We start from the raw sequence: 23,324 nt of genomic DNA on the forward strand, positions 1-23,324 counted from the left end.
TGGGCCAAACTCTTTTTTTCTCCACTCCATTTTTAGCCTTGATTATATACTTTTAAAGCAAAATTGAACCAGGAAGTTTGAAAAACACAAGTTATGCAATCGGAAGTGGTATAGAACTCATCCCCAAATTACATGTAGGGTTCTCAGTTCACAGACCTGAGCGGGAAGCAGGCCACTGTGTTTCTACCATCTCGTTGCAGATGGAAGACCTGAGGTAAGCAGACCCAGCCAAGCTGAGTCAGGACTTTTAAAAACTAGTACCCATGAAAGGACTTCCAGAGATCTGTGAAATCTTAGAAATGTTATTTCAACTTTTTAAAACTTACGTATATTGTGTAAATCTATGTATTTTGCTGGTATATAATCTTTGTGGTTTTACCAGACTTTCAAAGGGATCCAATGAAAGTTATAAATAATGTTATTAAAATTGATCTCCTTCCAGAAAGGGTAACTTGTTCCACTTAGTCTTCACGGCAGTTCTGTAGATTGGCTAAATATCATGCCTGGTAAATAATACACATTCTGGAAACAGATGACCAGAGTTCCAATCCCAATTCTCTCCTCTACGACTTATACACTCTAACTTTCTGTACGTCAGTTTCCTCATCTGTATAATGAAATAATAACAGTACCTACCTCATAGGTACTGTTGTTAAAAGGAATAAATGAGCTTAATATTTACCAAGTGTCTAGGCCTTGCTACACAATGAACAATGTATGTACCTGCTATTTACATATTATATCATATATTACATTTTTATAATTCATACTATCAATATGAAATGACACTAAATAAAATTACCCAGGTTTTACATAATAAAACTAAATTAAGAATTTTGCCTAAAATCACATGAAGAGTAATGTAAGAGGAAGAATCAGGTCTAAAATTCGCGAGTTTAAGGAGCAATGTTTGTGTGTGTGTGTGTGTGTGCATTTCAATTTAAATCCTGCTAAGTATTGGCTCTGACTATTCTGTATTTGTGATCTTTTGGCTTCCATTTTTCTAAACTGCCCAACATTGCACTTTTAAAACCATTTAGTAATTACCATCTACCCTGTTCTGCTCTCAAAGCTTCACAACTTCCTTATTATCCAGTTTGGATCAAAATTGAATTTCCTAATAAGAGCAGAATTAAGTGGAAACCCAGGAGTTTCAATGGAGTTTTAAGTGGAGTACAAATATATGAGAGATGGCGGATTGCCGATGGAGCAGTAAAGTAAAATGGATTTATCTAAACTTCTACCCTTCTAGAGAGTGAGGAATAGGGAGAGAAGCCCTTCCACCCCTTCCCTCCCACCATATGTATGTACGTGCACACACACACACACGCACACATTCTTCAAACAGACTTACACAAAATTGCCCTCGCTAATGTCAGTTGTTTCCTTGTGATAAAGCAAGTGTGCAGATTTGGAGCACATTTTTAATTTTTTTCTGGACAAGAGACAAGAGAGTGTTCCTTGCCACCACCTATGATCTTCTTTCTCCCTTTTCAACACAGCTTCAGGGGTCAGACTTTAACTGAACAAATACTTCAAGAATAAATATTTGAAGAGATACCAAATGTTGACCCTTCCAAGTGACCAGTTTATCATCCCTCCTGAGCACCCTCCAGTCTTCACCCCGCCTTTCTTCTGAGCATGGATTGCAAAACCCTTTCTATGTAATCCCGCCTCGGTGGGCTGCCTTTGAGCCTGGAGTAGAATGGATGTCCAGGCTCCAGTGCATTCGGCTGTCTTTCCATCTTTCAGCCTCATTCTTCTCCAGCCAAGCTCTGTAGTGTGGACATGGTTCTCTTTTTCACAACTCCCACAGTGCTGCATGGTAGTGGAGACTCCAGTCACCACCACTGAGATGCAGTGTTGAATCTAGGTTCCTCTCTACCTGCTCGCCATGTTACCCAGCGGAAGCTAGCTAATCTCTGAACTCCATTGGCCTCTTTACCCATAAAACTAGAAAATAGCACCTACATTAAGGGTTAATGCAAGAGGAAAATGAAATAGCATTTAAAGCAATTTCTGGCATACAGCAACAGCTCAGTAAACATTAGCCTATAAAAGAAGTTATAACTGAAGGTTTACCCTACAAATATAAACTGTTGTGTTCTTCTTTTTTTGGTGTTTTATAATTTTCATGAAGAGTGTTGGCAAATCGTTGCATCTGCTTCTCATGTTCTTGTAATACAAAAAATATGATCCCTTCTTAAAGATAAGAAAACTGAGTTATGAGACAGATTAAATGATTTGTTCTGAACACGTAGTATCAGAGCTGGGACTGAACTACAGATATGTTTATTTGAGATAGTTTCCCTTTCAGCTCTACCATATTAACTCTTAGAGTTTCCCAGTATGAGATCATGATTTTATCCAGTTTTGGCCTTATTTAAGTTATTTAACTGCTATATAAAATAAAAGGTAGCACCAGACAAACTCTTAGCCCCTTTCCATATTTAAAATTTTGGCTTACATACTTCTAACATCAAATTAAAATGAAACCCAAACTCTCCCAACTTCCATAGTATCTGAGCTATCAGGGCTGATATATATTTTCTCCTTAGTATGGAGAATTATTTATGGATAGATACTTCCATAAACACAGGTTATTCCCTAAAAGACCTTTTCCAAAGCCTAACAGAGTGAACCTCAAAACAATCGTGTGAGAATGTATAATAGTATGCAATTACATTATACAGGTAGTTTCTCAAACATTTTATTTTCTATCCCCATAATTTTTTGTTGTTGTTGTTGTTTCAGTTAAAGATGGAGCACTGAACAATGGAACCACAAAACTATAATGTTATCATAAATTATTGTGTGCACTAAATCATTCTCATAAAGCTTTTATTACTTAATACAATCCCTCTAGCTGATAATTGTTTCCTGTTGTTCCCAAGAATTAATGTGAATAGGACACAAAGCAAAATTAGCTTTTCCTACAATGGCTTTGGCACCTCTCTTTACATAGAGCCTTTTAAAAGAAATGGAATAGGGCCACATTACACAACAAACCCGGACTGTTCTTTTATTTCGTTCTTTCTTTTTTTGCCAATGACATCATTCATTTGCCAAAAACTTGGGTTGTTATGAATTATCCAGGTGTACAATTTCACTTATCTCAACTGTCCCTGAATTTGACCTATTTCTAACATATCTCTTTGACCTGGTAGCTTCTCTGCACCACCCATGCCCTGATCTCTTATTTGGACTATTGGATTGACTCCGTCCAGGTCTTCCTGTCACCAGCACTCACACCTTGATTTACCTGAATGATATTCCTAAAATGCAGATTAAGGTCCTTCATTGAGTTCTGCCTATGAGCAGTTGCCTTTGAAGGAATAACCAAATCTCTCACAGGTAGTGCCTTTACAATTTGGTTTTAGGGTCCTATCTCAGTTTTATGTCAGGACCCCACTATTGTGTAGCTTAGGGCACATCCTTCTTACAAAGTCATTGTCAGGGGTCCGTGTCTTTGCATGTGCTTCTCATTCCCTATTTCTGCAAAGCTTTCCTTGCCTCTCCCAGAGTGGAGAACCCATGTTCATCTTTCACCATGACTCAAGTATCAGTTACTCAAAGAAGATTCTCTGAGCTCTAAGCAGAATTAAGTACCTCATCCCTAAGATGTTATAATAGAGTCTGTGGGAATATCTTTCATAGAATTTTTTTTGCACTTCAGTTGTTTGCCTGTCTGTATTTCTCACAAGCCTATGAGATGTTGAGCCTGTATCTGATTTATTATCTCTTCCAGTCAACAACATGATTTCTGCCTCTTAGGTTGTTAATAAGCATTATTGAATAATAATTGCAGAAGTTTAGCGGTGATCACACATAGGTATTATTCAAGTTCATTAGCGATCCCTACAACAATCAAAGTCAACAGACTCAACTCTGTGATCAAAGTCACAAAGACAAAGAGGGCAGACTGTAGTACAGTGAGTTGACAACTTACCTTGGGCTGGATTATGTGAATGTATCTATGTTTTTGTGAATCTACGCCATGCCCAGAATCATAGGCAGAATGTGGAAGGTGGGGGAGCTGCACTTACTTTGTGGAAGGGATCATTATAATCTAAGTTGTGGTATTGATGGGGTCTGTGCATGGGGCTGTCCTTGAGTCTTCTGCTAAAGCATTTCAGGACCTGTCTCAAGGTCCTCTCGGTAAAAACATAGAAGACCATAGAAGAACTGAGGGAGTTAGTGTCTCACTAGACACCAGCTGAGGTTAAAGAATAAAAATCACTCAGGTTCAAACTGGGATAAGCAAACTGGTAATATCAGCAATCACAACTCTGTATTGAGGACTGTTATGTGTCATATGTTTGATGTATCTATTTTTAAATATTTTCAGTTTATTTTATAAGACCAGTTCAAAGTTTGTAGCAAAATTGAAGACACTGTGGCTCTTTCCCATATCCCCACATATGCACAGCCCCGGTTCTCAGCATCCACCAGGAGTGGAACGTGTTAAACGTGATGAACTTATATTTGTAATGGGACTTAGAAGTTGATTTTGCTAAAAGTGCTGACTGTTCACTTGGGTCTGCAGATGTCCCATGGGTAGCTAAAAACAGGGTAAAAGCTTGGCTTCTGCCTTTATTCTGCATCTGTCTCTTTTGCTGCCCTCCACTTTGGGTCAGATTCCTGCTCAACTCTGTGCGAAGTCATATAGGGAGTGTTGATCTCAAGCTGATCATGGCCTCCTCCATCAAGGCTGAAAACACCATGATAAGAATCCCTAAGAGACTCTCAAGACTTGAAGGGACATGATAAGGAACAGATTGTCACCTAGCTTTCACAGCATCCGGTTTCAGACCACAGAGTGACGTGACGCCTGGACGTCTCCAGGAATGTCCTGAACCCGGGAACCAACTCCATCTTGCCTTCTGACCTACCCTTTCTTGTGTGTCATTCTTTTCCTGCAGTCATCTGGGGTTCCGGGAGCGGGAGGTCCAATGGATAAACATCCTGGGACACAGTTGAAGCTGCCCCCAGGCAGCAGCTGACGTTCTTATCACCACAAGCCTCCACAAGGCCGATTCTGAGATAATGAGCAGCCAGAGCAGAGCTTGCCCAAGACAGGATTTTGCCTCCCACTCTGGTTCCTTCCCTTCTTTATCCTCAAGGCTTTGGACGCCTGGTTTCTCCTGTCCTTCCTGGTCTGGCTCTACTGAATATATTCCTTTCATATCTCACCCTTATTATTATTATTTTTTTAATTTTAGGGGTGAGTGGCCAAACCTGGTCTTTTGGACTTCCCCAAATCAGGCCTCCTCCCACTTACCTTGGACTAAGGTAAGAGATTTGGCAAAGCATCCATGAGACCAAGCACACAATGTTCCCACAGCTCATAGCTATGAGCCCCAGGTAAAGAGGGCCGAAAAGATTGGCCCCTGCAGCTGCCAAAATCACTTTCATTTGAGGTTCTTCCCTTTCTTCTCATTTTGTATCAGCACAAGTCAAATTCCATTTGCCAGTGTAAATACCACTGGTCAAAAGAAAAATGTAAAACAGAAAATGTTTACATTTAGTGCTTGTCTGCCAAGCCCTCTGTGCTGACTGGTGCCCTTTGATCTCTACCACCGTCTCTAAACCTTGTGTCCATTCCAAAAACTGTACATACGATTCTTTCTTCATCTTTCTTTTACTTATTAATCCATTCATTTATCCATTAATTGAGCAAATAAACACAAAGGACATCATTTCTTCATGTTGGTTTTGATAATTCAACAAAAATATGTGATTGTATTTAAACATCTTTCACCTCTTCCAAAAGCAGTAGGATTCTAAAATAGCTACATTTTGTTTGAAGAGCCAGAAAAATGTTGTGTTTTATTTTACAACATGTACATTAAAAATAATAGAGCGAAAAAAAAATTCTTAGGAAACTCCAAGGAAAGAAGATCCGTTCCGACAAAGTGTGTGTTTTCAAAGAAAATGCACAGCTTTGTCTTCAGTTTAATTGGAGATGGCATTGGCCAAAATCAAGATGTTGACTTTCCTCTTTGATATTGACTAATCTGTTTGTGTGACTGAAATGTTTCCCCATTCTTGGGCCTCTTAGCAAATCAACCCAGAAAATGGCCACATGGGTAGCCTTACTTTGTTTTAACTGGAAGCCTAGAAGAGAATTTGTGTTTAAAATCTTCATTCCAATCATGGATAAGAAGACTTTGTCTTTTTAAAGGAATGTTAAAGATCATCAAGGTGGTAGAGGAAAATCAGAATTATTTTCAGAGAAGCCTTCCCAAGTCCCCCAACATCACACCGCAGGAGAGCCAGGTCTCCCCTGCCTCTGCTCTCCTTCTCCACAGCACAGTGCTGGGTGCTGAGGTAGGGGCAGCTCACTAGGTGGCGTGCAAAGGAGAGGCAGCCAGGGAAAGCTCTAGTTAGAACACAATCCCTTGGCAGGCCCCTGGAGAGTCTGGTAAATTTTTAATCACTCATTTTGAATTGTGTACAATGGGATTAGTATACTGACTGATTTTCTCCCAGCCCTTACATCTGAGAGTTATTTCTTTTTAAGATTATGCAATGACCAAATATTTTTTTTTTAAAAATCACCTCATCATTTTTTATGTGATCTTAATAGATAGGGCCGTTTCAGTCCTTATTCCGGAAAGCCAGAAGTGTAAGAAAGCCATCAAAGCACGTTCTGGGCAAGGCCACTCTGAATATTGTGCAATGATGGCCTTTAACGCTTCATCAGGTTTTACTATTAGACCCTGGGGACATCATGTATTGATATCAAGTGAGATATCAAAGTGAATTCTACTGGTTTTCATTCTCGAGGAAACAAAGTGTTTATTTATCTACAACACAACATTTAACACACATTCTCAACTCTGTAAAATGGTATCCCTAGTCTACAGGGTTTAATTTATTCATTTTGCCTTGTATTAATCTAAATAGCAATTGAGGTCAAAGGCCAAGGGTTCCAGAATTGACCTTCACCACCACCATCCATATCGATGCTTTCTACTTTATTTCCTGGATTTGCTACCAAAACAGAATGCATGAATGAAATCTTCCAGGTTGAGTTGTTTATTCACTTAGTCGACACATGTCTACTGAGTGGGCTCTTTGTATCACACTGTGGTGCATGTGAGGCAATATGCACCCGCCATCCCCAACTTCAAGTTTCTGATCAGAGCTAAAGCAAAAGACCCAACAAACAAACAATCAATTCCACAGAGTAAATCATATCCTTGTTCCCTTTATGCAGTGAGAAAGCTGCCGCACAGAGTGAGCTCCAAGTTGCCTTGTCACCTAGGCATAAAGTGATGGGGTCAGAAGGTTAACCCCTGCAGTTCAGCTCCACAATAAAATAGTCAGTGCCCTGAAATAAAACCAGCCCTCAAACAGCCATGAGGTCGTGAGTAGGCTGTTATGAAGGAGAGAGAGATGTTGCAAAGAGAACATATAAAGGTTCATCTGGAAAAACAGGGAGCCTGGCTAGGGACTGCTGATGTCTTAAAGGAAAGAGGAACTTCTCCTCTGATATCTGAAGGTTCCCTGAAATGAACTGACAATTTATTAACAGAAGAAAATGCATCCAGATTTACTTGACACGCACTTGTACATAGGGGCCAAAACATAAAACTCAAAGAAGGGCCAGATGGTTGAAGCTTAAATACCCTCTTCATAGACCAGAGGGAAATGGGGTCGGGGGAGTGACCGGCAATTCCAGAGGGTAGTAAGTGACTTTTAGGAGAAATTAATGAACCTGCAGAATAGACAGTAGCTAGGATGAAGGTCCTCAGCTCTAGAAGAACTGGAAGGGAAGGTGAGGGGCAAAACTGCACTAAGAACAAAGGTTGTCTTGTATGGAAAAGGTCTGTGAGCAGACATCCCCAGAAGATACTTAATGGAGGTACTTAGTGGAGACAGATGGAGACCTGGAAGTCTTCTCTTCTCTGAGCTAATCTTCCCTGACTAACGAGATCTTACAGAGAGACTCCAACACAATTGCATATATGTATGTATAGATTTTTTAAAACTTCCTTTTAGATCTTCAGAGAGAGCCCCTCTCTGTGCTTGGGGGCTGGGTGGAGAGAAACAAGGCAAGGTTAGAAACTGACCCTTCCCCCGTCCTCAATTCAATGTGCTCAGCATGTTGAAGCATCATATTTAGGGTAACGTGTGCACAGCCCTAACAACATACCTTAAAGATAATTTGGAGTTCGGGCATATATGAAGTGCTCAGTGGTATGTAGGTAGTGATATTCTCCACCCTTCATGGGTTTTTAGCTTGGACTTCTTATGACACAAGGCAGAAAACCAAACAGAACTATAATAACGTGTGCATCCTGAACATATGGGACATAACCCAGATAAAGGAGCAGATCTACCAAGGAGATCACAAACAAGGAGTTGGAATTCAGGTTCTAATGTCATCATTCTCCAAAACAAAGAAAGGAGGGGTCGGGGAAAGGCCCAGGCAGGACAGGTGCATCTGGACAGAGGTCAATATCTGATGTTCATGACCCTTCAGAAACATTATCTAGTGTAAAGATCCTCAAATTCTTCCCTAAATTATTAATCAGTTCTCTAGAAACCGTTAAAATAGGGAAACTTTAGTAGCACTTTCTTGGGTTTCCCCAGAGCCATGCTGCATCCCTCCTCTAGGCTGGATGCTGTCAGGGCCCAGTGGCTCTCGGGAGCTCCCAGTTCAGTGGAGAATGTCACCAAATGCAAACCCCATCCCTGTCATCCACCTTGTTATTTCCTGGGTAAACTGAGGGAGACTAATTAATCCTGATGACTAAGCTCAGGAAAGGGACCAGGTATTTGTTTTTCTTGATCATCCGACTAGCTCGTGAGTACTCTGCAGGGCCACGTGCAGAGGCTTTATTTTACTGGCTGAGAAGGTGTGCCCAGGAGATTTTCATAGAGTCTCTAGTTGTTTCTATTTGTATTCACATAGAATTAAGCCAAATCGTGTCAGCAAGAGAATCTGGAACAGAATTCTTTTCAAAAAGAAATCTCATGTCTTAACCTTAGAAGAAAAATAGTTGGGTACAAAATGTGGACTCCAAAAGAAATTTCATGTCTTAACCTTAGAAGAAAATAGTTGGGTACAAAACGTGGACACCAAATTAGAAGCAATTGGCAAACCCAAGTCCAGTTTATTGTGAAGAAAGGAGAGTAACATACTAAAAAGACTCAAGTCATGTTGCATAGATTCAGCACTTTAAGGCTTAAACGAATTGACATCACGTGCTTTTGTGCTTTTCTGCCTGTGACAGGCAGCCTCTAAGACGTCCCCAGCTCCTGGGATTCATGCCATTGAGAAATCTCCTCTTATAGAGTGTGGGCTGGACCCAGCAATTCCCCTCCAACAAACGCACTGGTACACCCTGGTTTGAATCACTAAGTCTTGGGATGATTTGTGGTGGAGCAATAGATATTTAAGGCCCCTCACCCTCAAAACTTGACTTGGATCCAGAAAGAAGCATAAGGTTGGTTTTGCAGAAACCAACAAGGAAGTGGAGAGATGGGTCTTGCCTCAGTTCCTGTCTCCCTGTTTTCTATGCAGTACCTTTCACCTGCTTTTCCTTTCACCAGGCTTGGAGGGACAGGTGTACAGTCGAGAAGGGCAGGCAGGGAAACTGGGATCTGCAGTGGTTCCCAACGGCAAGGCCTGGGGTAAAAAGATCTGGGGCTAAGGTCCAAACCTGGGAAAACTTCTTTCTAACTGCTTCCTCTAGAGAGGAATTTTATTCATTTCACAAACTGAGACTCCACATAAAACTTCATTTGAGAAAGACCTCTCAGTTAAACAGCAAGTTTGAAAAGCTTTCAAGGCACGTGACTAGCGCTAGTTTGTCCTAGAATGCAGGCCTGGGAGCTGGCAGTTATGGCTGCACAGTCTTCTGAGCCCTGGTCCCCTCACTCTTTCTCCCCCTTTCCTCAGGGTTGCTAGGAGGCCATCCATCTGTGTGGCCTCAAACTCTCCAGCCCAGACAGGTCCGGGATCCTCCCACCCTCGGGGGGCCTTCTCCAACCTGCACAGGTCACCTTCTCTCCCTGCCACTCTCTGTCCTTTAATTCGGCTAATATTTTTTTTTCCTTCACTTTTCAACATCTGATATAGTTTGTGTTTCTTTAAGACTTTTTTTTTTTTTTTTTTTTTTATCTTTTCTCTGTGTCTGGCACCGGGATCCAGCCTCCAGGGAGTCAAACGCTCATGGACTTGGCTGTGGTCTGTATCGTCAGGAGTTGGCGAGCTGCCGGACACCTGTGGTCTTAATAAATACTTCTTGAATAGAACAAATGACTGATGAGTGAATGAAGAGACAGTTCGTGCCCCTAAGGTGTTTAATGTGATATTCTGAAAGAAGCTATGCTTCTCCCCCAGCTCCCTCTGGGTATGCAGGAGCAGCCTGATCCCATACCTCTGCAAGAAATTAATGCCCCTTCCTATTTTCACATTTACCCAGTTTCCAAACCCACTCCTCTGGACACACATTTCTCTTTTACATTTTTTTTTAAAGAAAATGCTATGTGATATTAAAGAACAGCTTTCAGTCCCCTCCCTCATTCCAGCGTGCTGACATCATTATTTTAACGTGTTCCTGAAGCATCCCTAGTGACTGAGTTATGATGTCCCCACCCTGTTGGTGAGGGCAGCCAGACCCACAGCAGAGGGAAACAGAATCAGAAGCAAAGGAGAAGGGGAGGGCCCGTTCTGCTTCCAAGACAGCATCACACTCTGGACTCTGTGGACCATGCCTGTAATCCTAGTGGCTCAGAAGACTGAGGAAGGAGGATTGCAAATTTGAGGCCAGCCTCAGCAACTTAGCGAGGCACTCAGCAACTTAGTGAGAACTTGTATCAAGATAAAAAATAAAAAGGGCTGAGGATGTGGCTCATTGGTAAAGCGCCGCAGGATTCAATCCCTAGTACCAAAAATAAATAAATAAATAGGGCCTCATTCTCTGGTCTAGCTGGGATTCCTGGGGTTGAGTTTAAGAAGGGGTTTGTGAATCATTTAATATGAAATGAAACTAAGGAACATCAGACAGTCTTTATTAATTGCCCCTCCTACCATGGAATAAAAAATGATTCAGAAAAATCATTTTAGATAAAAGTGGCTAAACTTTTGAAAATAGCTTGGAATAATTTAAGATCAAGTAATGCATTTTAAGTGTTTCTGGAGTGTGAGTGATATAAATTGCTAACTGACACTTTTAAGATGGAATTTTTAAAGAAATGTTTTTAGAGCAGGAAAACGGTGTGTTTTCCCCCGGTGACTTGTTCCTTTATGGAGAGCAGGGGCTAGACCAGCTGTCCTCCTCGGGCACCAGCCTTGTTCTCTGGTGATGGCCCTCAGTCAGCAGGGAGGTGGTGGGTTTCCAGCCAGAGGATGAACTGGTGGTGATGAGGATCCACTCCCTCTTGAGCAGCAGACCCCTCCCCAAGCCTCCTTGCCCGGGCAGCAGCAGTAGCCCAGGAGCCTGGGTGGTTTCCAGCAGGTGTCTGGTGCTCTTGGGCCGGTATTTGTTCATATTGGCACTGTTCAGGGAATCCTGGTTGTTAGTGCTTAATCACTGACCCTTGACAATAGCTCTGTGTTCTTCTGGGGTGAAATTGGCTCAGAAGATTCATAAGACTAAAGATGCAATTTCAGCTGCAGAAGTTGGTTGAGGAATTGATCATAGCTTAGGCCAGGCAAAAGGAATCTCGGGACTCTGGTTAGGAATTTCAGGGTGTAAAGTTCTTTCTCATTCTGGATGGTATGAGATACAATTGCGGAGTCTTCAATTACTTTGTCACCATGAGGAAAACCAACCTAATGGAGAAGCTGATATATAGGGGGAAACAGAGCTGAAAGTACAACAGAAACTCAAAAGCAGAGTCCTGTACAAATGGCCCTGAAGTCCATGGCGCCTCTGAACTTCCTGAACTGGATGAGCTGATATGTTCCCTTCAGCCACTTTGATGTGGGCTTTCTGTAAGCAACAGAGGAGGGATTTAGCTGTCACAGTGAGAGTGATGATCTCTTCTGGGATGCGAGGACTTGATAGCAGTGAAGAAACTTCAGTCTTGGAGGGACCATCATTTCTCAGTTACTTTATATTTTCTCCACATTTTTTATTGGTGCACTATAGGTGTACAAAATCATGGGATTCGTTGTTTTCATCATCCATGCACATGTACAACAATATAATTTGGACAGTATCGCTCCGCAGCACTGCCCCCTGCCCCCTGCCTCCACCCCTGGGTCCCTTTACTGATCTCCTTTGATGTTCAGGGGATCCTCCCCACCTGTCTTTTCCTTTTTCCCCTCTAGCTTCTGCATGGGAGAGAAAACATATGATGCTTGACCTTCTGAGTTTTTCTTCTTTCACTGAACATATGATCTCAAGTTCTATCCGTTTTCCTGCAAATGACCTAATTTTGTCCTTCTTTATGACTGAGGAAAGCTTCATTGTGTGATGCCACATTTTCCTCATCCATCGGTGGACTCTTGGGCTGGTTCCGTGGCTTGGCTGTTGTGAATTATGCTGCTGGGCACATGATCATGCAGTGCCACCATAGTAAGGTGTCCAGGGACTTTGTGTTGCTAAGTTTGATGCCCACAACAGTCCTGTGAGAACTGGACTCCCGCCCTTTTTTCCACATCAGCCATATCAGGTATCTGCTGGAGTCAGGATCTACGACAGCCTCGGCACCCTGGAACTTTCCACATCTCCCTGCACTTACAGAGCTTGCTAGCTGGCAGTGGGTCTTCTTGGGACACCAATGACTTCTAGAGGTTTTTAATATGGGGGAGAGGCACATGTTACAGCACAGATTCTTAATGATGTGTTTAAACCTATTGACACTCTCCTTATGAAAAACGTAACTAATGCTCATACAATAGCCTCTGAGTCCAATTCCAGAGAACTTAGAGGGTTCCAGGAAGTTCTCCACGTCTCTCCTGTCCCACCCCGAGTTTAAGAACTATAGCTTGTTCTTTGTGCAACCATGGGCAATTTTAGGTTAAAGGAGTGATCTCATCTGATTTGCACTCTGCATACAGAATTCTGGTGGCTGCCAGGGGGCAGCCTGAAAGGCAGAGGGGCTGCAGCAGGGCAATGGTCAGCTGTCTGAGGCAGGACTGCAGCTGGGCCAGGAGGACAGAGGGTAGAGGCCTTCCTGCCGGAGGGCAGCATTGCAGAGAACCAGAAAGCCAAGTCAGGATGTTCCAAGTTTTTTGCATCAGGCAACCTGACAGGGATGTTAACAGAGGTAACACAAATGACGTTTCCCAATGACGCTGAGAATTCAAACTGTCAGCGTCCTGATGGAGGATGTGACTTGTAATTAAGTTTTATGTGACAGCTTGCCCTTGACTCACCGATGAGCAGGAAGCAGAGGAGCAAAAGCCTGCCTCAGGTTCAGGAAGAATTATCTAAAAAGGATGGAAAGTGACGAAGGAATATGGGCCACGGGGAAGTCGGGAGGTATGTTGGCTTTTTCTCCAGAGAGCATTTCAGTTCTTACACAATCTGCATTTCCTAGGTCATATTGGCCTGGGGGTAAAAATAGGATGGGAAGAACAGAAACAAACAGTCATTTTCTGGGTCAACTTTTTCTACTTCCTGGGTGTGTGGGAGCAAGGGTTGGGCTGTTCTGCTGGCCGCTGGGCGGCACCTGGGTGCTGACTGGTGCTGCTCCAGGGGTCAAGCTGGCACCCCGAGGTGGCTCCATCTTCTGTTTTGTGGCTTGAGGTCTGCTCTTCTCAGGGACCATGAGGACCTCCTGTCCACTTCCCAGACAACACCTGGGTGATGGATTTTAGTGAAGGAAAGAAGGTGAACTCTTTTCCAGTCCCTTTCCCAGACAGCCTTCCTCCTCTTTCTATCTCACCCACTGCTAAAGGAAAAGCTATAGAGGATCTGCCACCCCGTGACAAGCAGCCACCTGCCTTCCAACTCCCATCTAGGAGTTACCTCTCTCCAGAAGTCCCCGGATGTCTCCTGCAGGTCAGCCTGTGGGACACCATCCCTGTGGTCCTCTGAAATCACTCTTGGGCCTAAACTCCAAGGAGTTGGCATCATGCTTAATCTGAGATTTGCCCCGTGATTAAAAACCTGAGTGCCGCAGTCTGGCTGGGCACAATCAGGAGCCACTTGTCAAAAGAAACTAACTTTATTTTTAGAACCACACACGCCAAACAAAACAGCCTCTCAGGAAAAACCCTCAGAGCCTCAACTGCCACCACCGGCTTTCCACAAGCCTCTTTCTCCCACACAAGCTTCTCTCCACCTCCCACAATCCTCCTGCTCTTGAGGCCGATTGGCTGGGTCACGTGGGCGGAGCCAAAAAAGTCCCCCAATGAGCAGCTCCGTGGTCTGAAAGGGCAGGGAAACAGCCCAATGAGCATCACTGCAGAGGAGCCAATCAGCTAGATGTTGCTGGGGCCGCTGTGAGCCAATCATCAGTCGGCAGCTGGAAGTTTGCTGGGGCCCCTTCGGCTGTGGCTCTCAACACCTGAGGTTAGGGAATATTGTCTGATACTGTTACTTGGTCATTGGCAAAGAATTAGCTTTTTGAAAATTCGACCACATAGCTTTTTTTCTCCCAGCATCAACCACACAGCAATGACAACCACAGCTACAAAACAGCTGTATAGATTTTGTGTCTGGATGTGGGTTATATAAATGTTTTAATATCAGCTCAAGGGACTGAACTATGCCCTGAAAATAGAAACCCAGATCATCTCAGCTCTTGGTTTATGCTGATACATGAAGCCAGCTTTTCAAAGCCCAACCTCTTGCCCAGATTAAGCGTCCCGAACGCTGTGGTCCCACAGGCCATCTCTGATATCTCTGTACTCCAGAGGAGTGGCTTTCCTGGGAAGACATTGCCACGTCGATAATGTGCTTTGAGTAAAGAAATCAAAATGAAATACAATACAGAAGAGCAGGATGTTTCAGAAAAGATAGCAGAGCATCTCATTTTACTACTGGAACAGAACTCCAAGTCCCCATTTGGAACTGTCCCAGTTACATGCCAGCTTAATTCCTGCCCCAGTTTTCTTAAGATGGCACTTCCAGACATTTTTAGCTTTCACAGCAGACTCTGAGTATCACGGACCAAAAGCAACAATGGAGGGTCGGCAAACAACTTCCAGCAACTTTGGTGTAGCTGGAGAAAGCACACAGAGAACATGAAGCCACAGCAACAGCAGCAGCAGCAGCAGCAGCAGCACATAACGAGCCAGGCAGGTTTGGAATGGGTCAGGGATGGAGAAACGCGTCTAACAGTGAGGGTGGAAGACAGGGGTTCCAATAGGTTGGCAGCAGAGGGTGCAGCCCAAGCCTCCAGTGGCCTTGGCACACCCCGGGGAGGGACGCCAGCCTCCTCGGGCTTCCCTGACCTGCAGCCAGCTCTGTGTATGAGGGTGTGACCCGGGGACAGCGCTACTGCAGCCTTCAGGTTTCCTGGGACTCCTCAGCTCCTCATTCTTTGTAGGAAAGTCTGAGTTTGCAGATTTGAGGTCCAAGGTAAGTATTTCAGATCTTTATTGGAAAATCTCAAAGTAACATCCTAAGTGAATTTGGGGAACAGAAGCCTAATTTTCTGAGATCCGAGAAAACTTGCATTCTATGCTTCCTCTTGATTCTTCAAAAATGCCTTAACTCTCTTGGCCCTCTGCTCTGCTGTGTAAATCTACAATCAGCCTCTCAGTTTATACACGCACACGCACACCACACGCACACCACACACACACACACACGCGCGTGCACAGAGAACCTGTCGGGAATTAGGATTGCATCAAATCCACAGATCACTACCGGAAGAAGTAATATTCTTCTCAGTATTGACTCTTACAATTTGTAACATGATATATCCCTTCCTTCTTTTATTTGGAACTCAGTAATATATCTCAGTGATGATGATAATTTTCTGTAGGTCATGCACATTATTTGTAAGACTTATTCCTAGGTGTTAATGTTTTATGTTCTTACAAAAGAAGTACTTTTAAAATTTAATTTTCTAAGGGTTACTGTTATTAGAAATAAGATTGTTTGCAGCCAATATTGATTTTTTTAAAAATTTTTTATTGTTGGTTGTTCAAAACATTACATAGTTCTTGATATATCATATTTCACACTTTGATTCAAGTGGGTTATGAGCTCCCATTTTTACCCCATATACAAATTGCAGAATCACATCAGTTACACATCCATTGATTTACATATTGCCATACTAGTGTCTGTTGTGTTCTGCTGCCTTTCCTATCCTCTACTATCCCCCCTCCCCTCCCCTCCCCTCCCCTCTTCTCTCTCTACCCCCTCTACTGTCATTCATTTCTCCCCCTTGTATTATTTTTCCCTTTCCCCTCACTTCCTCTTGTATGTACTTTTGTATAACCCTGAGGGTCTCCTTCCATTTCCATGCAATTTCCCTTCTCTCTCCCTTTCCCTCCCACCTCTCATCCCTGTTTAATGTTAATCTTCTTCTCATGCTCTTCGACCCTACTCTGTTCTTAGTTACTCTCCTTATATCAAAGAAGACATTTGGCATTTGTTTTTTAGGGATTGGCTAGCTTCACTTAGCATAATCTGCTCTAATGCCATCCATTTCCCTGCAAATTCTATGATTTTGTCATTTTTTAATGCAGAGTAATACTCCATTGTGTATAAATGCCACATTTTTTTTATCCATTTATCTATTGAAGGGCATCTAGGTTGGTTCCACAGTCTTGCTATTGTGAATTGTGCTGCTATGAACATCCATGTCCCAACCACTCCTCCGAATATTGATTTTGTATCCAGCATCCTTCTGAAATTCACTCAATGATTCTAATTAAGTTGTAGATTCTTTCATATTTTCTGTAGATAAAAATCCTGCTACCCGAAACTCTGGGTCTTACATCTCCATTTCTCTTTCTTACTTTATCATACTGACGAGCACTTCCAATGAAAATATTGAATAATCCCATTATCTTTCAATTGATTTTTGTCAAATTTCATTCAGCAGTTTACCCATTTGAGAAAGACAACTTTAAAATTATCTTCTTTCAAAAAGTTGCAATTTGAGCTGTCATGGTTCTGTAACTGAGGAAAACAAAACACAGGCTCTATGGATTCCATAGAGAAGAAATTGAAGTCAAATGATGCAGGGATCAACTTGGCCAGATGAGGGGGAAGTGGGTAGATAACTTCTATGATTAAATAAAGAATATTTCTTTTCTGTGAAAATTTCACAGGATTTAACTTTATCATATTTTTAAGTACTCAAACATAAATTCACTTTATGATCCCCATTTGGTTATAAACAAAATAAAACCCAGAAACATTGGGTTTTCATCTGGCAACAGAGGCAGCATAGACTATTGGATTCTCAGATCTCAGAAAATGAGGCTTTCTTTTCCCAAAATCTCCCATGTAGCTTTAAGATTTCTCCCTGAAAGATTTGAAGCAATTACCTCTGTCTGTGGATTTGCAAAGTCAGTACCTCACTGTCTTAATTAAAGTTGCTTTTTGGTGAGTCGGGGAGGCTTCAGACACTGGCTCTCTGCTCTAGGTGGCCTCTGCCCTCAGACTGGGCACAGGATGGTGGAGGGAGAAGGAGGCCGTGGAGTCTTTTTCAGGGATCCATCAATATCTCAGCTTACTTTGCTTCTCCTCTGACTCATTTTCATTCCCAGCCAAGAGACTCTTAATCTAGTCTCCACGGTGGAGACCTCTGCCCTCCATCTAATCATATATCCTTTCAAATTTATTTTTATGTTCTGACTTCTTTCCTATACTCTCTTGAGAGATAGGCTTTTGAAATCCAAAAGCCCGAGATTTACTTCTGCTTTCTTTTACATCATCCCTCCCTGAGCTAATGAATTATTATGACTAAATTGGCAGCAGAGCAAAGACCATAAAGAAATGTTAAGGAGAAAACTAAATCATGTCTGAAAATATCATCCTACCCGATTTATCTAGAGTTATAAAGATAAATATGGGCCAAATATAAACATTGGGAAGTTTTGAGGAAGTAGATGATGAGCTAGAGTAAGTCGGAAAAGCCTTATTGTAACAATTAAACTAAAATTAATTCAGTGGCCTTATCTGATAACTCATTTTCTAGGGCATATCAATTGGCCCAGGAAAGATTTTAATCAGGGAAAACTAAAATACACATGTCAGGGCCTCTCTTCATCCCTCAACTTCATTATTCCATGAACTGCTTACATCTAGTTACTGTGGGACCCAGAGGGCCTGTTAGTGGAGACTCCAAATGCTTAACACCCTGCCCCATATGGGGATTGAACCCAGGGGCCCTATACTGCTCAGCCACATACCCAGCCCTTTATAAAAATTTTTGAGGCAGAGTCTAACTAAGTTGCCCAGGCTGAGCTTGAACTTGAAGTCCCTCTGCTTCAGCCTCCTGAGTAGAGGGGATTAAAGACATGCAACAACATGCAAAACCTGTAAGTGGTTTCCAAATGAATATTTGGTATCTTAAAAATTCCTGTTATAATCAAATCATCTCAGGTTGACAGAATGCATTGTTTAAAAATGTTAAGTTTAAGTAAATAAAAATGAAAAAAGTAATTAGAGATATGTGTACTTTGATGTAACTTATACTCTCTTCCAGGGTATACACACAGTCAAGTTAGTAATTTTTATAATTTTTAAGTTATTTTAAATAGCACGTATGTAAATAAATTTATATAAATAAGTAAATTTGCTCATGAAATATTTTATTGGAGACTGAAAAAAGTGAAAGCTAGTTTTAAAGCTCAAGAGATTACTTTTTATTTGTGCTCTTCTTTTTAGTAACCACCAGATGACCTGCTGTGCTCTCCAGGACACCACTTTTGGTCAAGCAGTGTAGCACCATCACCCCAAGGACGTCTGTCATCTGTGTTCATGCTGTCCGATTATAGATCCAGCTGCTTACTGAATTTCCTTAATTGACTATCTACTCTAGGGCCTAAGATCTGAATATCATTCCTATGTCTCTTTCCCTCACTGCTCACAGCTACCTAATTCACAAAAGTTAATTGTCCTTAAATCTCTTCATCCCCCTCCATATCTACTATGAGTACTCTAGACTTTTACCATCAAGGATCTGAAAAACTACAGAAGATAGCTGACTTTCTCTCTCATCATCCTCTGATCTATTATCCACATTGCAACCAACAAGAAAATTTTAATTGACACATAGCTGAACATATATGGGGGCTCAATGTGATATTACAGTGGATGTATGTAATACGCAAGGATCAGATGGGGTAACTGGCATCCATCGCCTTGGGCATCGATCATTTCTTTGTGCCAGGAACTTTCAAGATTCTCTCTAATAGCTATTTTGCGGTATTTAACTGTTACCAACCACAGTTACCCTGCTGTGATACAGAAGGTTAGCAATTATTCCTCCCACCCCACTTCACCCCTGTTTGCATTGCCAGTCCTCTCCACCCCTCCTTTCTCCACGCTGCCCCCAGGCTGTGTGACCACTATCCTATTCAACTCTTTGCAAATGTCTTAGTGTCCACTACAAGTGGGGATGTGCAATGTCATCTTTCTGTGCCTGACTTATTTCACTTAACACATTGACCTCTAGTTCCATCCCTGAGGATGAAAGTGACAGAATTTCATTCTTCTTTATGGCTGAGGAAAACTCCATTGTGTATACGTACCACATTTCCTTTTTCCATTCATCTGTTGATGGACACCCATGCTGATCAGATCTTGGCTGTTGTGAATATGTGAATGCAGGTGTCTCTGCAGTAAAACTATTTCTATTTCTTAGGATGTGTAAAGTGGGATTCCCAGCGAGGTCTCTCTGAATGGCACCAGGCAGCTCCATTTCCTGGCTTAGAGGAGTTTCAGCTGCATCTTACTGCAACCCATTGCCAAGGCACAAGCCTCCTCTCACTTTATGATCCCCATTTGGTTATAAACAAAATAAAACCCAGAAACATTGGGTTTTCATCTGGCAACAGAGGCAGCATAGACTATTGGATTCTCAGATCTCAGAAAATGAGGCTTTCTTTTCCCAAAATCTCCCATGTAGCTTTAAGATTTCTCCCTGAAAGATTTGAAGCAATTACCTCTGTCTGTGGATTTGCAAAGTCAGTACCTCACTGTCTTAATTAAAGTTGCTTTTTGGTGAGTCGGGGAGGCTTCAGACACTGGCTCTCTGCTCTAGGTGGCCTCTGCCCTCAGACTGGGCACAGGATGGTGGAGGGAGAAGGAGGCCGTGGAGTCGAAGCAGGAGTAGGTGTTCTTTATGAATTCCTCTTCTTAGAATCAGTTGTAATTTGATTCTTTCTCTTTCCTTACAGAGAAGAAATACTATATTTTGTTTATTATTGAGTCCCCAATGCCTCAGCCATAAACATAAACAGGTGTTAATTAATAACAGTCTGAACAAATAAATTGGGCTTTGTGTAGCCGGATCTTGGGAAGTCTTTTCACTTTTCACTAGTATTTAACCACTTACTATGCTTCACCATTTAGGAACATTTAACATCGAGTTGCTTCCAAAGAGGAACCCCTTGATTTACCCATGAACTAGAGGTCTTGGCTGTATGGTGTCTGTTTGCTGGTGCCTTTTAGGAAGAACACAGCTTATCACCACCTGGACACCTCTCTGTCTCTGCTTTTTGAAGACAAGTGCTTTAAGCTTTTTCTTCTGCCTCCAAATCAATAGCTTAGCTGAAAGACATAAACAATATCCCTCTATCTTTCTGTCTCCTCAGTAACCATCATGAGTAGGATTAAATGCTTTTTGTTGTTGTTGTTTTGATACAAATCTCCTTTGAGGATTGGAAACACACGTCCAGTCTACATCAGAGCATCATTCTGAAAACATATTGAAGGAACTTTTAAAAATATACACATAAATCAATTTCCTAATAAGTGGTCATTTCAGAATCTCAGCTCTCAGGGAGGTAAATGTCCACTGTCATAATGTAGTTTCGGCTGCACTTTACATACAAACAATTTGAGCCCCAGAAAAGCTTCCTGCACATACAACTTGATGAGCCACTAGCCGTGACCTCTATTTCCTTGAAATTCCTGTCATGACAACGGTGCCACGTGGGCTCTCAGTAACAGATCCTCTCCCTTATGAGTCTCAAAAGACTAAACCATCACCATCATAAACACCAGTGTCCAGAAAGATATCCAGAAATTTACAGAATTAAATGTACCAAATAGATGTTTTTTTTTAATTAAACTTTTTTTTTTTTTTAGTAAACTTTGGAAACAGAGGGCTCATCCTCCAGAAAAAAAGAAAAGAAAAGAGCAGCAAGAGGAAGAAAAGATGAATAAGGAGACTTTGGAGATGCTTCGGTCAGTTAGCAGGAGCCCAGGTGAGGGGGGACGGAAGCCCCATTCTCAGACTAAAAGGAGCCAGCCAGAGAGACCCCAAGGACAGGCAAAGGGTGCATCGCCAGAGCGCACAGGAGCAAGTGCGGCTGCCGGGCTGCTGCCTGTCCTCCCTCATCTTGCCCTCTGGTTTTTATTTGAGGTCAGCTTCTTCCTCCACTCACAGGGCCCATCCTGGATGCACCATCTCTGTTAGCATCTGTGTTGCCCGGAGGGTGCTTCCTTGTGTCCTTGAAGCATTTCCTAAGGTATGACTCCAACTGTTTGGATTCCAGGTGTCGTGGATGCCAACCCATCAATCAAAGATGAACATCCTTGTCTCCCACAGAGACTAGACTGTTTCCACTTCTGTCTGGAAGGCTCTCCCTGACGAGAGGCGGAGGGCTGTAATTGCTCTCAAAATGTATAATCACATCTTACACATTCCCCAGCACAGAGAAGCATTTCCAAGTAAGAGAATCATAAAAATACTACAATAAATTCTGAATCTTTGTTTAAAAAAACCTTGCATAAAAGCCCTGGAACGTTAGAAAATCTTCAGAGATTGAATGGTTTTCTCTGGAAAGTTGGCATGTTTGCAAAAACACGGCTGTTAACTCACCTCCTAATTGGCTTCAGAGTTGCTTGCCTATCTTATTTATAGTTAATGGCCCACTCTGTACGTGGGAGTCTCTCCTTCAGAGTTAAGCAGCCCGATTTAAGAGTAAGCTTTCTTCTCTTCACAAGTGTAACAAAGCCAAGACACCCACGTACAATCAGGTTTGCTAATTTAATAGTTTGGGTGTCTTGATTATGGTCTGTACTGGAACTAAGCCTTTCCAGAACAGCGGCCATCCTTGATCCATCTTGGCATTCTGGAACACACCTGCTACAACCAAGGGCTTCCCATCCAGTTGGTGAGTCATTAAAATATATTGAATGAACACATATTCTACCAAGTAATAGAGAAACAAAACTAATGAGACTGAAACCTTCTGGCCTCTCATATCAAATGCTAACTTTCATATTTGGTCCAGGGTAATTTTTCACAAATAGAGCAATTCATAAGTTAAGAGGAAGTTAATGATGTCCAGAGCACTAGGTAAAATCTCCCTTAGAAAAGAGAAAATGCAATTGGTTTTTCCCCACTTAATAAACCTTCAAGTCTGCACCCGAAGGCTTTTGAGCTTTGTGTACATCAGGTTTCCTTATAGGCACAAAAAGGTAATAAACACTTACTGTTCAGCAGTTTGTAAAATGGCATTGGGGAGCTCTGCCTTCAGAATGTGTGTGACTTAGATTGAATCCACTGTACTCGTGTTACTTATAAATTGTTTATTCTTGTAATATGTGGAAAAAAGCAGTAAAACAAAATGTCAACCGCGTACGCTCAAGATTGATGAGGCTTTCCAATACCAAATGGTTGCAGAGATTCAGTGATAAATGTCTCTTCCTCACACAACACAGCAAAATCACAGTTCTCTCTCCTATGAACAGCCTGCTAGTGTCAAAAGGATCTGATGACTTATAATTGAGAAGACTTAAGCCAGTTTTGTTTTTGTTTGTGTTTTGGTCTCAGAATCACAAAATTATTTATCAATATGCCAGTACTAACTTTAAGGAGGCAGAATTTTTTAAAAGGTCAAGTTAGAAACTTAGAGGGGGCCATAGACCAGTTGCCCACCCCATTCTCTGTTCAATTAGGTTATTATGTTTACACAGAGTGGATCCTTTTTATTTAGAATTATGAATGGGTGAACCTCATGTCAAATCAGCCCCAAGTCAACCCTTATAATTATTCAGGTCATACTGACAAAACGCCCTGTGTGCTGCTCACCAATCCTGGTGTTTCTGAGAGCATCTAGCAATTCTTCTTCCTGCAGAAAGAGCCTCTTCAGGTGACAAAGGAACACTTCTTTCTGGTGTGGGTTCTCATCGTCATCCATTAGGGCTGTGAAGGTTGATTCCACACACTCTGGGTGTTCCTTATGCCCACGATGGCATTTTTTAAAAATT

At 42.1% G+C, this 23,324-nt stretch overlaps 1 long non-coding RNA gene across 1 annotated transcript; it reads left to right on the forward strand.

Annotated features, from left to right (window-relative positions):
* Nucleotides 1-101: 101 nt before the first annotated feature.
* LOC125613588 lies at nt 102-19,864 on the forward strand. Its single transcript, XR_007344148.1, has 3 exons — nt 102-214; nt 5,223-5,292; nt 19,747-19,864. It is a non-coding gene; the product is annotated as an uncharacterized LOC125613588 (long non-coding RNA).
* Nucleotides 19,865-23,324: the final 3,460 nt, after the last annotated feature.

This window comes from Marmota marmota, unplaced genomic scaffold (genome assembly GCF_001458135.2).
Source record: "Marmota marmota marmota unplaced genomic scaffold, marMar, whole genome shotgun sequence".
Taxonomy (NCBI): domain Eukaryota; kingdom Metazoa; phylum Chordata; class Mammalia; order Rodentia; family Sciuridae; genus Marmota; species Marmota marmota.